Source organism: Prionailurus viverrinus, chromosome C1, assembly GCF_022837055.1.
Source record: "Prionailurus viverrinus isolate Anna chromosome C1, UM_Priviv_1.0, whole genome shotgun sequence".
NCBI lineage: Eukaryota > Metazoa > Chordata > Mammalia > Carnivora > Felidae > Prionailurus > Prionailurus viverrinus.
In genome coordinates, this window is record NC_062568.1 from 30,459,041 (window position 1) to 30,474,314 (window position 15,274).

The window sequence follows — 15,274 nt, forward strand, 5'->3', positions numbered from 1 at the left end:
ACCATCAGTTATCATAATGTTTCATGAAAGCAAAATGAATCTAAATGAAAGTTCTAATCAATTTCTTTTCCACCCAAATGATTCTTCTCAAGAGCTCCCCAGGGTGTATATTCCACTTGGAGGCCACTTTGCTATGAAACAAAGCAATAGTTTATTTCTAGAGCACCTTATAATCACAGGAATCTCTAGGCCTAAAACTATGCAGGACAAGGGACAAACCAACTCAGGCCACAAATGAAGTTATTTTGCATTTAAAAATTAAAAAAAAACTTTTAAGATTATGAACTATAACTCACAACCAGAAAAGCACATAAAACATTAATGTTTGATGCAATGTGCTGTGATATTGTAACTACCAGACCAGTAAAAAAACAGGACCTTGTTAGGACCTTGCAAGCCCTCAAGGTCCTTTCTCTTCCCTAGCACACCCTCCTCAAAGAGGTAACAACTATCCTAATTCTTTCAGTAATAAATTCTTTGTTTCTCTTTATAGTTTTAGCCACTTATGTATGTACCCCTTAGCAACAGAGTTTAGTTTCTTCTGTTTTCACACTTCATATAAATAGAATAAGATTGTTATATATTCTTTTGTATATTCTTCCTTTCAACATCCTGTCTGTAAGATATATCTGTGTTAATGTGTATAGCTCTAGTTTATTCTTTTTTAGTGATGTGTAGCTTTCTATCTTACAATCACATCTGCAGTTTACTCAGCCATTCTGCTACTGAGAGGTATTTTGGATGTTTCTAATTTGAGATGAATACAAGCAATGCTACTAGGGACATATTATACCTGCCTCTGGATGCTCATGGGTATACATGTCTCTAGAATACATATATACATGCACATGCATCTGTGCACAAGTGAAACTGCTGAGTCCTAACATAGTTAAAAACCCTAATCACAGTCCCTGATTTCAAACTATACTACAAAAACTACAGTCATCAAAACAGTATGGCATTGGTACAAAAAACAGACAGAAAGATGGGACAGAATTGAGAGACCAGAAATAAACCTGCACATATACAGACAATTCATTTATGACAAAGGAGCCAAGAACATACAATGAATAAAGGACAGTCTCTTCAATAAATGGTTTTGGGAAAACTGGACAGTCACATTCAAAAGAGTGAAACCAGATTACTGTCTTAAACCATACACAAAAATTAATTCAAAATGGATTAAAGACTTGAATGTAGTACCTGAAACCATAAAATCCTAAAAGAAAACACCGGTGGTAAGTTCCATGACACCTTTGTAAACCTGACTCCAAAGGCAATGGAAACAAAAGCAAAAATAAATGGGACTACATCAGAGTAAAAAGCTTCTGCACAGCAAAGGAAACCATTGTCTAAATGAAAAGGCAACATACTGAGTGGGAGAAGGTATTTGCAAACCATATATCCAATAAGGGGTTAATATCCAAAATACACGATGAACTTATATAACTCAACAACAAGAAAAAACCAAACTCTATTATAAAATGGGGATCTGAATAGAGATTTCTCCAAAAAAAGACATCCATATAGCCAAGAGGTACATGAAAAGATGCTCAATATCACTAATTATCAGGGAAATGCATTTCAATACCACAATGAGATATCACCTAATACCTGTTAGAATGGTAATTATCAAAAAGACAAAAAACAACAAGTGTTGGAGAGGATGTAGAGAAAAGGGAACGCTTGCATACTGTTGGTAGGATTGTAAATTGGTAGAGCCACCGTAGAAAATAGCATGGAGGTTCTTCAAAAAATTAAATAGAACTATCATATGACCCAGCTATTCCACTTCTGGGTATTTATCCAAAGAATACATAAATACTAATTCAAAAAGATAATATGCACCCTTATATTCACTGCAGCATTATTTACAATAGTCAAACTATAAAAACAACTTATGTGTCTGCAAATGAATGGATAAAAAAGATGTGGTCAATTTACACAATGGAATGCTATTCAGCCATAAAAAGAATGAAATCTTGCCATCCACAACAACATGGATGGACCTTGAGGTTATGATGCTAAGCAAAACAAGTCAGATGGAGAAAGAGAAATGTCATATGACTTCACTCATATGTGGAAACTAAAAAAACAAAACAAAACAAAACAAAAAACAGAAGAAAAAAACAAAACAGACCAAAAACGCACTCCCAGATACAGATAATAGACAGAGAGGAAGATAATACCAGAGAGGAAGGAAACTGCGGTGGGTGAAATGATGATGAGGGTCAACTGTATGGTGATGACCTGTAAACTAGTCCTGTTGTGTTGGTCACTTTGTGGTGTACACAGATGTCAAATTATAAACTGTACACCTGAAACTTATATTTTATTTTTTTGAAACTTCTACTTAAAAAAAAAGAAAAGAAAATAGAGATTACTACAGCTTATAAACAAAACCCAAAAACAAAATACACCTAAGGGAAGGTAATTCTAGTGCATCTCTTGGCAATCAATTTTAATATCAACTAATTCTTCCGTAGCCATGATGAAAGCTCATTAAATTACTAGATTTATCTTTCCCTGGATTTTCACTCCTGCACATTCGTTAGGTTTGAACCACAATATTAAATACATTTAACTCTGTTAAAAAATAGTTTGAAATTTTCCAATGAATTTATTGAGGCCAATTCCCTCAATACCCACCCCCCTCATATATATATTTTTTTATATATTATAATCACATTTTTCACTTTAATGAGGGCAAACATTATATCTACAAAAAGTTCATTCAAATTTTAAAGCAATTTTGCACCAAAAGGGTTCAAGTTAACACTCATATTGATCAAACATGAAAAGCCAAAAATATTAATTCTATAGTCAAACTGAGGAATACAAATACAAGTAAGAGATGAATTCCAACTTTAGAATCTCCAATGTTTCATAACTATCATGAATGATCTCCAAATTGAGTGTGTAAACGGGGCATGCTTAGATGACAATATTGCGGCACTAGCAAAATCGTCCTGCTCATCAGTCTCCCATTGTCTTATTGATCATAAACACAGTAACTAACATTTGCTGTAGCGCCAGGTACTTTCTGCATATTAGTTCATATACAATGCTATTTTAATCCTCAAAACAACTCTATGAGATAGGTACATAACCCTATGTAATAGGTCCCAATTACAAAAGAAAGCTGAGACACAGAGAGGAAAGTAACCTGACCAATGTCCATGGCTGTAAGTAGTTGAGTTAGTCATCCAAACCAAGCCTCCCGGTGTCTCAGTCCAGACCCTACTACGCTGCTTGGCAACACATTTATTCATTTTGTTGTTGTCACTGTTGGCCTTGTGATTATTTTGATAAAACCAAGAATAGTTCTCTAAGACAAGAGCAAAATGTGTGAACCAATAGGAGGGCGGGGAAATCTATGTACACTTGTTTTGATTTATGAAAATTTTGTGAAAATGACTGTAACCAAGCAACTCTAACTCTGGGAGAAGTAATTAAGAAATGAATTAAGGGATTCAATGGATACCCAAATTAGTCATCAGAGCTCAAAGATCTGGAGTTCTGGTCTATATCCAGCTTTGGCACTTGCATCCAAAATAAACACGACCAGATAAGTACCACAAGCTCACAATTAAAATGGATTTATATGGCTTATGTGTCCACATGGGAGAGCCTCTTCCTAATTGAATTCGGACACCTCTTCAGTTATTGTGGGCTTCATTTGCCATTTTCCTACTCTTTTGTAACTGCTGGCAATAGGATTATACTGAGGGAGAAATCATTTCAATCATTGATGTCTGCAGAGCAAGCATAAAAAGATAAAAGAAAAGCCTGTGAACTGTAATTAGAAAATTCCTTAAGTGTGCTCATGTGACATATGTTTGAGACTATGACCAACTGGCGAGGTGAGTTACAGAATGGATGTCCAATGTCACTGTTCTGGGATAAGCAGCCAGTAAAAGTAGTGTCCCAACATGCGATTAGAGTAATCTTTTGCAGGCCGAAACATTCCTGCTTTCTACCTCTAATATGATTAGTGACAGACAGCTGGAGGCATCTCATTCTCCTGACAAAAATATGATCAGAATTGTTTTCAATTGGTATATCTTTCCATCAAGCTGTTTGTTGCCTTCCAGCAAAATAATCAGAGTTTCTGATTATTTGGTATGTTCCAAGAAAACAGTAATTGATTGTGCCCTTGCTTGTCTGATAGGGAGAAGTCTGCCAGAATTTACATAGTAACTCTTCAGTTGCCTAACCCAAAGAAAAACTAAGCAGTGTGTGTATGTGTGAGCATGTGTGCGTGTGTATGTGTGCGCAACAGAGTGAGAGAGAGAGAGAACCAATAGTTTCCATAATAATTCTCTTTGAACAACTATAAACAAAGTGTTTTCCATGGTGATTCATATTTCAAATATGAGGAAGTAAAAGTATTCTATACCACTCATGGAAAACCACCAACTCCCACCAATGTTAATGGCTCTTTTCAAAAAGTTACAGTCACCTTAATACTGAAATTTCAGGGTTATAGAAAAAGAATCAAGTTCAGATTAACATTCACGGAAATATTCAGGTGCAATAAGACCTCATTCATTTGGACTACCTCAGTTTAGAATCTACAATCATTTGACAGTTGTCTGGACCAGTGATGATCTTTTCACAACAGCTTGCTAAGCAAATTAACTTAAACGAGCAAGACTGCTGGGGGGAAAATAAAAATTCAGGTAAAGTATGATGAATCAAAAATAACAACATGCTTCCTGTACAGCAAACACTTTTCATGAACCCATTAAAATACCAGTGACTGATGACCATAATAATTACCATTTAATTAAGTGTCAATCTTATATAGCTCACATTACATACATGAGCTAGAACTATCCCAACAACTCTGCAAGATGTATATAATTATCCCCATCTCAGAGAGGAGGAAACTGAGACTCAGAGAAGCAGGTAACACACAAAGACATAACCATCACTAGGCAGCCGAAGCAGTATGCAAAGCCACGTGGTCTGGCTCAGAAGCCTGTGTCCTTTCACCCCAACTCAACACTGAGTCAGCACTGAAGATTGCAAGTCAGACTTCTAGAGTCACTGGAGCAAGTTCTTCAATAACAACAACAACAACAACAGCAGCAGCAAAAATAGCGATCACTGCAAGGAGGGCTAGCTAGGCAGTCTGGCTCCAGAGCCTGCCACTCTTAACCATAGTTCCTTTCTACATCACAAGGGCATCTATAAAATATCCTTTGCTGCACTGAAATATTTTACATGCATGAAACTACTCTGAAGAGATCCACAGAAATGCCAATGGAGGTGGTGAAGGGGGATGCAGGTGAGGTAGGAGTGCCTTGGGTCCACTGCCCCTCCCCCGCACCCCATCATGAGTGACTTTAGTCCACACATCTATAAACAAGAACCGGTGTTGAGATCCTGAGAGACTGATAAGGCTGTGAGGAGGCTTCTGGGAGTCTGCAGAAGCCTCTGGTGGTGGGCAGTGGAGGAGCACACGGAGAGGGGAAGGAACATCTCTACTTACCCAACTATCCACAGAGATATTCCTGAAAGCAGCCTGCGTTTCGGAATGCTCTAGGAAAAAAGTAAATTTTGGAGGTCAGATCTCACATTTAGCAGCCACACCACCCATTTCCATCACATCCACATCCAAGCACAGGATGTGGAGTCAAGCAGACATGGAACTGGTCCTTACCTGTGACTTAAGAGCTACTAGGGAGAGCAACCTCTCTGTGTCTCAGTTTACTCAACTGTAAGATGAGATAATAACAGTACCCTCCTCACAGAGTTGCCATAATTCGTACCATGAATTCAAAACACAACAGTGCTATTTTAACAAGTACAAGAGCTAACATTTAAGGCTTGTTTAGACAGTGCCTACCACTTCTCTAGGGCTTCAAATAAGCTAACTCTTCAACATTTATCACTGGCATTCTGCAGATGTAGAAAGTGAGGCACTGAAAGGTCAAATCATGTTTCGTAAAAGTATCCCTGGCAAGTGGTGGGGTGGGGACATAGGACCATCTGGCCTCTGAAGCTGGATAGTGATATCCTGCCTAATTTATTACAAGTAAATGTTATCTATTGTTATTATTGCTGTTATAATATTCTCCTCTCCGACCCCAGGGAGCTCACCATTTAGCTAGTAACCACTTAGGCACAGAGATAGGTGCCAGGGTCATAAGTCAACCAACCAATCACTCACTAAGTCAACAATCTCTTCAAGTGTTCCCTGAAAATCCCTGTGTACCTGATGCTCTGTTAAGTACCATGTGGGACTTCAAGGGCTCTGGTCATTGACCCTGCAGTCAGATAAACTTTCACGAAGCAAATGGGGAATGACAACAAGAAGGAAGCATAGAAAGGACAGGAGAGGGTGGTGTCAGGACACTGGATGCCGTGTCTGGCTCTGGCACTAGCTTTCTTGGTGGCCTTCCCCAAGTCAGCTGACCTCACTGGGTTTCATCTTTAAATGAGTTCTTAGCCCAGAGATTCTTAGCCCAAAGTTCTTAGCCCAGAGGTTCTTAAGCTCAGAGATTCTAATTTACAATTCTATTCTCTCCTTCAATTTGACTTATTTTCTCCCAACAGTCCATTTTTGAGAGAATACATTATAACCCTTCATTCATCCAACAAACATTGACTGAACACAATGCCAGGCACTGTGAACAGTGCTCAGGATATTAACACAAGGCTTGGCTTAACATTTTGTAATTAGCTCTGTGAGCATGATCCAGTCCTATCATGGAAATCTCAGGGAAGATTGCAGCCCTGAGGACAGCAGCACATGCCCATTCTTCCCAATGTGAACCTTGGGAGTGGCTCCAATGAATTTTGCACCAATCCAAAATCCAGGGTCCCACACTGGGCAAGAGGGTGCCATGCTAAGTATGATGGGGAAGATAAGAATCTCTATGAAAAATAAGGCAGAAACTAGACCAGTGAAAAGGGGCTGAGGGTTAGGTTTGTTTTCTAAAAGTAAGTGCTGTATGCAATAAACCAAAGAGATGAAAACTGTTGATACTTTACTTGACTTTCTTGACTTTATTAATGTATACTAATGGCCACTTTGATAGCAATCTTTTTTTTATGTATGTGTGTGCATACCATGTATGTTTGCACATGTGACTGCTTCTTCGAGAAGCATTTATTTTGACACAAGGTGCTACTGACTTTATTTAAAGATAAGTTCATCACACTTAACTATGTTCGCTTTCACAGAAACTCCTCGGAGGGGAATAATTCCATGAATATAAAACTTCCATTGAAAAGAAACTGATTTTAAAATGTGCTTTTTGGGGTGCCTGCGTGGCGCAGTCGGTTAAGCGTCCGACTTCAGCCAGGTCACGATCTCGCGGTCCGTGAGTTTGAGCCCCGTGTCGGGCTCTGGGCTGATGGCTCAGAGCCTGGAGCCTGTTTCTGATTCTGTGTCTCCCTCTCTCTCTGCCCCTCCCCCGTTCATACTCTGTCTCTCTCTGTCCCAAAAATAAATAAACGTTGAAAAAAAAAATTTTAAAAATAAATAAATAAAATGTGCTTTTCAAACTTTTGACAAAAACAATTTCTGACTTTATTTATGAACTAAAAAAGGTAAACACTGCGGTGGAGACAATTTAATGAATAATATGAGTTGTCAAATGAGCTATTAAATATTTACAGATATAATTTTAGCAAAGACTTTTAAACATACTTCAAAATGTCCATCAACCTTTAAGTAGCATTTTGGTAAATTCTACCTCCCACCACAACAGAAGTCAACACAAGATGTTTACGGTTCCGTTATTATTATTATTATTATTATTATTTAGAGACAGAGAGTATGCACATGCATGAGCAGGGGAGAGGGGCAGAGGGAGAGAGCAAAAGAATCTTAAGCAGTTTCCACGCTCAGTGTGGAGCCTGATGCAGGACTTGATCCCATGACCCTGAGATCATGACCTGAGCTGAAATTAAGAGTCGGACACTCAAATGACTGAGCCACCCAGGAGCCCCAAGATGTTTGTGGTTCTTAAAAAAAAAAGCTATGATGGTATGCTTTGCAGGATGGTTAAATATTTTCAGCATATAATTTTAGGTGGCAAAAAAAATGAGATAACATATAAAAAATGTATCATTTTGATAGGTTTTCAGGTAAAGTAACCTGTCCATGGCATTCTACAGAGAATGTGGTTCCTAAATTGGCCCTGAAAGAGATTCCAAATATGTTTTAAGCAATGACAACATTGTTGGAGTACATGCATAAATGTCAAAGATGACAACTCTGAGGAACAATACTCTCTTGGATATATAAATTATAGCTTTCTTAAGCTTGGAAAGAAAAAAAATTAGAAATTTAGTAGTGATTATTCCTGAGTGAAGAATTATGGTGTTTTTTTTTCCTTTTTCTTTATAATCCCTCTACTTTCTAAACTTCCTATAATGAGCGTGTGTTACTTGAACATTTTGAAAAAAATAAGTTTTTTCAAGTTCATGATATGTTATGGAAAATTGCCTGATATGAAAAGTGAAAAGGCTTTGGGATCACACAAACTTGGGTTCAAATCCCTTTTTAGTTTGGTGCCCTCAGATGAGCTACACAGCAGACCAAGTTTGTACATAAAATGGAAATAATAACACATGCCTTGAAGTACCATGTTGCCTTCTAAAGGTGAGATATATTGTAATTGCTTAGCACAGAGTAGGAGCCCAGTGAATGATAATCACTCTTCCATCCACAGCACACAAGGAAGAAAGGCCTTCCTGATAACAGTAAATAAATTGTTGGTGTTTATAAATTGTATTTCAGCCATTTGTTTATAGAAATATTGAGAGTTTTTAACAGGTAATTTTCAGAAATCTTCTGATAGTTAAACGTTCAGAAGAAAAGTAGGAACGGGTTTATATCCTACCCTCCTTTCTATCACAATTATTAGGGTCTTACAATCTAAAACTCTTGGGTTCACTTGCACACGCCACTATGCTATGTTCAGAAATCCTCTGGTTGGGATGGGAGTTGAGAGAAGGGTTAAGGCGGACCCAATGGAGCACAGAGAAACCACAGCTATCACAATCAAGATCTTTTCCATTTTGTCATTCCTTAGGAGTAAAGTGAGCAAAATAAAGTATGGGACTGCTTAAATGAGGGGTGAGGGACAAGATATTTTTTATGGCTTTTTTTTTTAATGCTAGCTATGTTGATATTTTCATCCTATTCAGCTGAAGGTAGTTCAATCAGTTAGGTTTATGACAAAATATATGTACTCAACAAAATATGGCTGTTGGGGATATGTTGCCTTTGGATATATGTTGCTGTACCTTGACTACAGGAAGAAATATTGATTTAACTGGCTTTAATATCAAGTCAGGTATTTGTTGACACGTGGAAATGAAAAATATCAAATCCATGAACAGCTTGATATATAGGTCAAGTCCCATTTCACCTCCCTCCAAGGGACTGTCCAAAGTCTTCCACTGTATTGGAACTGTGTTCTAATGATGCTTGCCCCAGTCACAGATAACATGAATTTTCATTACAATGGGGTTTGCTACATAAATGAATATTGGTATTGATTTTTATGTAGTATAATTTATTGTAGAAAGTACAGCAAAAAAAAAAAAAAAGAAAAGAAAATCATTATGTATTTAACTTCTCCCTTTTCCCAACTCTGGAGGCATATCTTGCTTTCCACCAAAGCTATATAATGTTCTCTCCTTTTCACTATCTGATTACTTCTTACTCCCTCTCACAGTGCCTAGTACTGAGTAGACACTCAAAAAAAAGCTGATGAAGAAATGAGCTGAATAAAATGTGGTACCAAAGCAAATGAGGAAAATTCGAAATAATCCCCAGTGTAAGAGAAATAAATTTAAATTTCTTTAATGTTTATTTTTGAGAGAGAGAGAGAGAAAAAGAGAGCAAGACTGGGGGGGGGGGGCAGAGAGAGAGAGGGACAGAGAGAGAGGGAGAATCCGAAGCAGGCTCCAGGCTCTGAGCTGTCAGCACAGACCCCCATGTGGGGCTAGAACACACGAACTGTGAGATCATGACCTGAGCTGAAGTCGGACACTGAACTGACTGGGCCACCCAGGAGCCCTGAGAAATAGATTTTAGAAATTGCTTCAAAATGAGTATAGCAAGCAGGCTGAGCCATTGCCAGCTAGCATGTTCAAGGTGTCCAGGCATCTGTGGACCTTCGGTTGGCTGCCTATTGCTAAATGGTCATGAGACTTGTCTAAAATGTCCAGCACCCAGCTCACACACTCCCATCGCTGGGGAATGCCACAGAGACATTTCAATCATTAATTACCTGAAACACCTTCATAAAAGTCCTACAGACGTTCAGCTCTAGGGCAGCTACTGATCAAATTCTGTCCTTCTAAAGGACTGAGAAAGGACCACCATGACTGGGAGGCAATAAAGGCAGAGAGGTTGGCCCACAGCAGCCCAGGGAAAGGGAGTTAGCACAGCTCCAGAATTGGGAGTTACTTTCTTACAGCCAGACTCAGAAGCAGTTTCTGTGCCTTTAACGAGGACATAACCAAGGCTGGGGGAAAAACCAAGAGGGACTACTGAAAAGCTTGCATAGACACTATCCAGTGTCTAAATTCTTAATTTCTTGTTCTCTTTTCTTTTTGCCTCCAGCAACAATGATTACTTTAATAATCAAAGAGTTTCTTATAATTTTTTATAAAGCAATCTATTTGGAATATGTTTTACCACCTGATAGTTTTTTCCTTTGAGTCTTTTTTATTAAAAGCTACAATAATGCATCAAATATAAAAGTTTTGTGGGGCACCTGGGTGGCTCAGTTGGCTGTCAGCACAGAGCCTGATGCAGGGCTTGAACCCACGAACCATAGATCATGACCTGAGCCAAAGTCGGACACTTAACCAACTAAGCCACCCAGGTGCCCCGAAGTCTTACTGTTTTATTTTTTATTATTTTTTAAATGTTTACTTATTTTTGAGAGAGAGAGACAGAGGATGAGCAGGGGAGGGGCAGAGAAAGAGGGAGACACAGAATATGAAGCAGGCTCCAGGCTCTGAGCTGTCAGCACAGAGCCTGACAGTGGGGCTCAAACCCACAAACCGTGAGATCATGACCTGAGCCGAAGTCAGATGCTTAACCGACTGAGCCACCCAGGCGCACCCATTTGAAAACATTTTAATTTTTTTTTAAACGTTTATTTATTTTTGAGACAGAGACAGAGCATGAACAGGGGAGGGGCAGAGAGAGAGGGAGACACAGAATCTGAAACGGGCTCCAGGCTCTGAGCTGGCAGCACAGAGCCCGACGCAGGGTTCAAACTCATGGACCGTGAGATCATGATCTGAGCCGAAGTTGGACGCTTAACCGACTGAGCCACCCAGGCACCCCTGGAAAACATTTTAAAAGGTAAATCAGCTTCTCTTTGAGAGGGATGACCTGTGGCCATTAATTAATAACTTGGAAACTCATCATAAAAGCGTTTTTGAGTTAACCAAATGGTTTGCTCAATACATCTAATCCTCTATATGCCCTTTGCCTGTGCAACAGTCATCATCTCTGTTTTAGAGCCCAAGGAGTCAAGCATCAGAGACAGTAAAGCACTTTGCCCAGGATTAGACAGCTACTATGCAATGAAGCCACCTCTTGACTCCAATCTGCAGATTCATATCCAATTCTCTGTTCACAGTTAAAACCTCACTAGCTGTACACAGAGCCCAGATTTAACTTGTTGGGCCTCCCCAGCTAAGATATCACCATGGGGAATATACTCTCATCAGGTCAAATTGGTAGTCATGTTCTGTCAAGATTCAAACTTTTTTTAGTTATTGGGCTATGGGCAACATTGTTTATCCCTTGCAAGAACTAAAATGACTTAAGGGAAACTGGGAAAATTCTAAGGTAAGAATGTGTAAGCTCAAAGGCTATAAAAATTCAAGAGCTCAAAACCAAAGATAGCTTCCTTGACTAGACAATAGTTGGTTATAAACTCTGCAACAAAGTACCTCTTCAATGTGAAATTTTACTACTAGGATTTTTTTTTTGTTCATTTTTACTAAGAACTGAAACCTACAAAATGACAAACCAGGATTACCCTATTAAAAGACAACTTCAATTGTTCCTTTGTTCTAAGAAACTGTGTTAGGTACTGACTGGCAATATCTACACCTTGATCTTCATATTAATTATGCATTTTTCCTACAAAATTGACTGCCACACTACATGCTGTAAGTCAGATTTGAGAGCTGCCAAGATAAATGTTCCGAATGGTTGACTTTTTAAAGACAACTTGTCAGTTCACCAAATAATTCTGTGGGGGTTTATCCCAGTATATTCTATGTCTCCCCTGTACCTATACTTATGCCTTTAGCAAATATTATAGCTCTTTCCTGATGTATCATCTTACAGCTAAAGCTAAAGATTTTTCCTTTCAACCCTTAATATACAAGTAATGAAACTTACAATTCCTTTTGACACCATCAATTTACTTTGGCCATTATTATCAGTTAATTCCTATATGGATTTGTGTGAAATACCCTGCTTCCTGGGGAGAGAAGTAATTCTGGCCTAGTCCATACAACTAAAACACGGACGACTTTTGTATTATTGACCAAATAAATGTCTTCTTCCCTGAGGTTTGCTTTCATCAATCATATCAATGTCTTATTTCCTTTAGTTAACACCTTATTTTAATGAGGTTTGATTCCAAAACATATAAGAACATACGCACACAAGAGGTACTATATTGAGTAAGCCAAGAGTTCCAGCCAAGTGTCCTATCTTTTACGTGGTACAAAGCGACAGTTTGTAAAAAGCACAATGGTAACTATTCATTCCGCCAGCCTTAAAAGGATAGGCATGAACTGCATGCCAGAATGGAAAAGCTTAAGCTTTGAAATCAGACAGCTGGCTTCAAATACCATCTCTACTACCACTATCTTTGTGACCTTGGGCAAACAACTTATCTCCCCTCACAGCTTTCTCATCTGAAAAATGGGGATAACAGATTTGCCTCAAAGGGGCTGTAGAAGAGGCAAACAAGAATTTTGCTATAAAAAACCTAGCATACAACCTGGTATTTTAGCATATACGAAGGAACTGTTCATTTTTTTCCCACCTCCCTGTAAAATGTGATTAGTGATTCATTTTGAATCTGTTGTCTATGCACAAAAAAATAATGTAAAGGATATTAATGCTGGTGCTCCTATGATAGCAAAGAACTGAAACGGTCTAAGCATAGGGAAATGACCACATTAAGGTATATTCATATATTGAAATGTATGCAGTTATTCTAAATATTTTTCCAATAATATTTTATGACAAGGGAAACTGCTCTCCTAGAATTTAAGTGAGGAAAACAGACAAGAAGGTCTGTATAATGATAACAGCTCACATTTACCGAGCATTGACTATGAGCCACGTACCATGCTATGTACTTTACATGTATTACCTTATTAATTCTTACAATAAACCAACTAGATGCATACTATTATTATCCCCATTTTATAGAAAGAGAGACTACAATTTTGATAGTTTGGGCAACTTATAGTCATTATATAAAGTAGCATGGCCAGTACTGGAATCTCAAACTGTCTGATTCCAAAGCATTTTTAACTACTATGTCACACTGATTCTTCAATACAAACTTCCTAGCTCCACCAGGAGACTAGTTTAAACACACACACACACACACACACACACACACACACACACACAAATGTATGCATGCATGCATACTCAGATCCACACACACATGCATATCTGGAAGGAAAACACACCAGATGCTAGCAATGACAATCTCTGAGTGGTGAAATTTTACCTGACTTTTAATTATTTTTATCCATTTTAGTATCTTTTCCAAAATCAAGGAGTATGAATTGTTTTTATAATCAGAAAAAAAATTTCAAAGAAGAAAATGTGTGAGTGTACTTTGTAAAATGTGAAATATTACACAAATACAAGTATTTTTATGAAGCCATAGACTTCTAGATTTGACTTATAGATTCAGTGCTAGTATTCCTTCAACATTTTTTTTCTTTCCACTGAGTGCAAGGTAAAGAGCATGTAAAAAACTATTTTGAGGGGCGCCTGGGTGGCTTAGCTGGTCAAGCATCCGACTCTTGACTTTGGCTCGGGTCATAATCTCACAGTTGCGTGATCGAGTCCCAGGTCCGGCTCTGCATTAGGCGTGGACCCTGCTGAGGGTTCTCTCTCTCCCTCTCTCTTTGCCCCTCCCCCCACTGCATGCATGAGAGCATGCACACACTCCCTCTCTCTTAAAAAGAAAAACTATTTTGAATATGAATACAACCAAATGTAGTATGGGAAACACCGTATGTGTATTTGACAGACATTCGATATTAATACAAAAACTGAAAGAGCTTGTGTGAGGGGGAAAAATCTTTTCAAGTAATACAGAATTTTCCACTTAGTGAAAACACGTCCATTAGTGACATGATGCCGTTAGTGCATTCCCTGTCATGGTCATGTTAAGTGATACTGTCACGGAGCCATTTACGTAGACACCAGCACACTGTTTGGACATGCCTCAGCCTGATTACTGTCTACCCCAGAAGGTGTGAATATAATGATGTGTTGAAGTGACACCTAAGGAGTGATTTCCTGTCACACCACTGGTACATTTTCAGAGCAATGATTCTATAAAGAGAACTGAATGATGTACAAAAAAGCAATTCCTTTGAACCAAACAAGTTCATATGAATTGAATGTACAGATGAGACAAGAATTTATTCTACCAAATTGTTCTTTTTAAATTAAATTTAAAATAAGGTCATTTAGATATGATTTTAGTAAATTTTTCAAAAGAAAAATGCCATCTAAAAGTAACCCCAAACTAATCTTGTTTCACTTCAAAATGGAGGTTCTAAGATTGGCAATAAGAAGATCAACAATGATAGCATTACTTAGGCATTTGACTAAATATTTCCTGACTCTATCCTCTTAGACAGCCTGGGGAGAAGAAAGGAAACACAAGTGAAAGATTATCAAACTAGTAAGAAAAGAAAAAAGAAAAAAAAAAAGACAAGACAAGACTAACAAAATTCACATACTGATGCCAAGTCTCCTGTAGAGAGTCACAGGTCTCTATCTTTGGCCTGTCCTGGTCAACATTTTATCAATGAGAAAGTACAATTCTCAAATGTGTAATTAATAATAAGTGAAAGAAGTATCACTAATAAATTGAATTTAAAAATTAGAAGTCAAAAATGTCTTGCTAGAGAAGAAAAATGATTTGACCAAAAGAGACAATATGTAACAAGGATAAATGTAAAATCATCTACACAGGTTCACACGATTAACTGCATAAGCACAGAG

At 38.0% G+C, this 15,274-nt stretch overlaps 1 protein-coding gene across 7 annotated transcripts in view; it reads right to left on the reverse strand.

The window, feature by feature from the left end:
• The window catches only part of SPATS2L (spermatogenesis associated serine rich 2 like), a 170,109-nt gene that overhangs the window by 138,017 nt on the left and 16,818 nt on the right, over positions 1-15,274 (reverse strand). For 4 of the 7 annotated variants that reach the window (XM_047872556.1, XM_047872557.1, XM_047872554.1 and 1 more), the window contains exon 2: positions 5,498-5,547. The exons of the other annotated variants lie outside the window; for them this stretch is intronic. The gene's annotated coding sequence lies outside the window, so the exon portion shown is untranslated. The remainder of the gene's footprint in view (positions 1-5,497; positions 5,548-15,274) is intronic. 7 annotated transcript variants of the gene reach the window in all.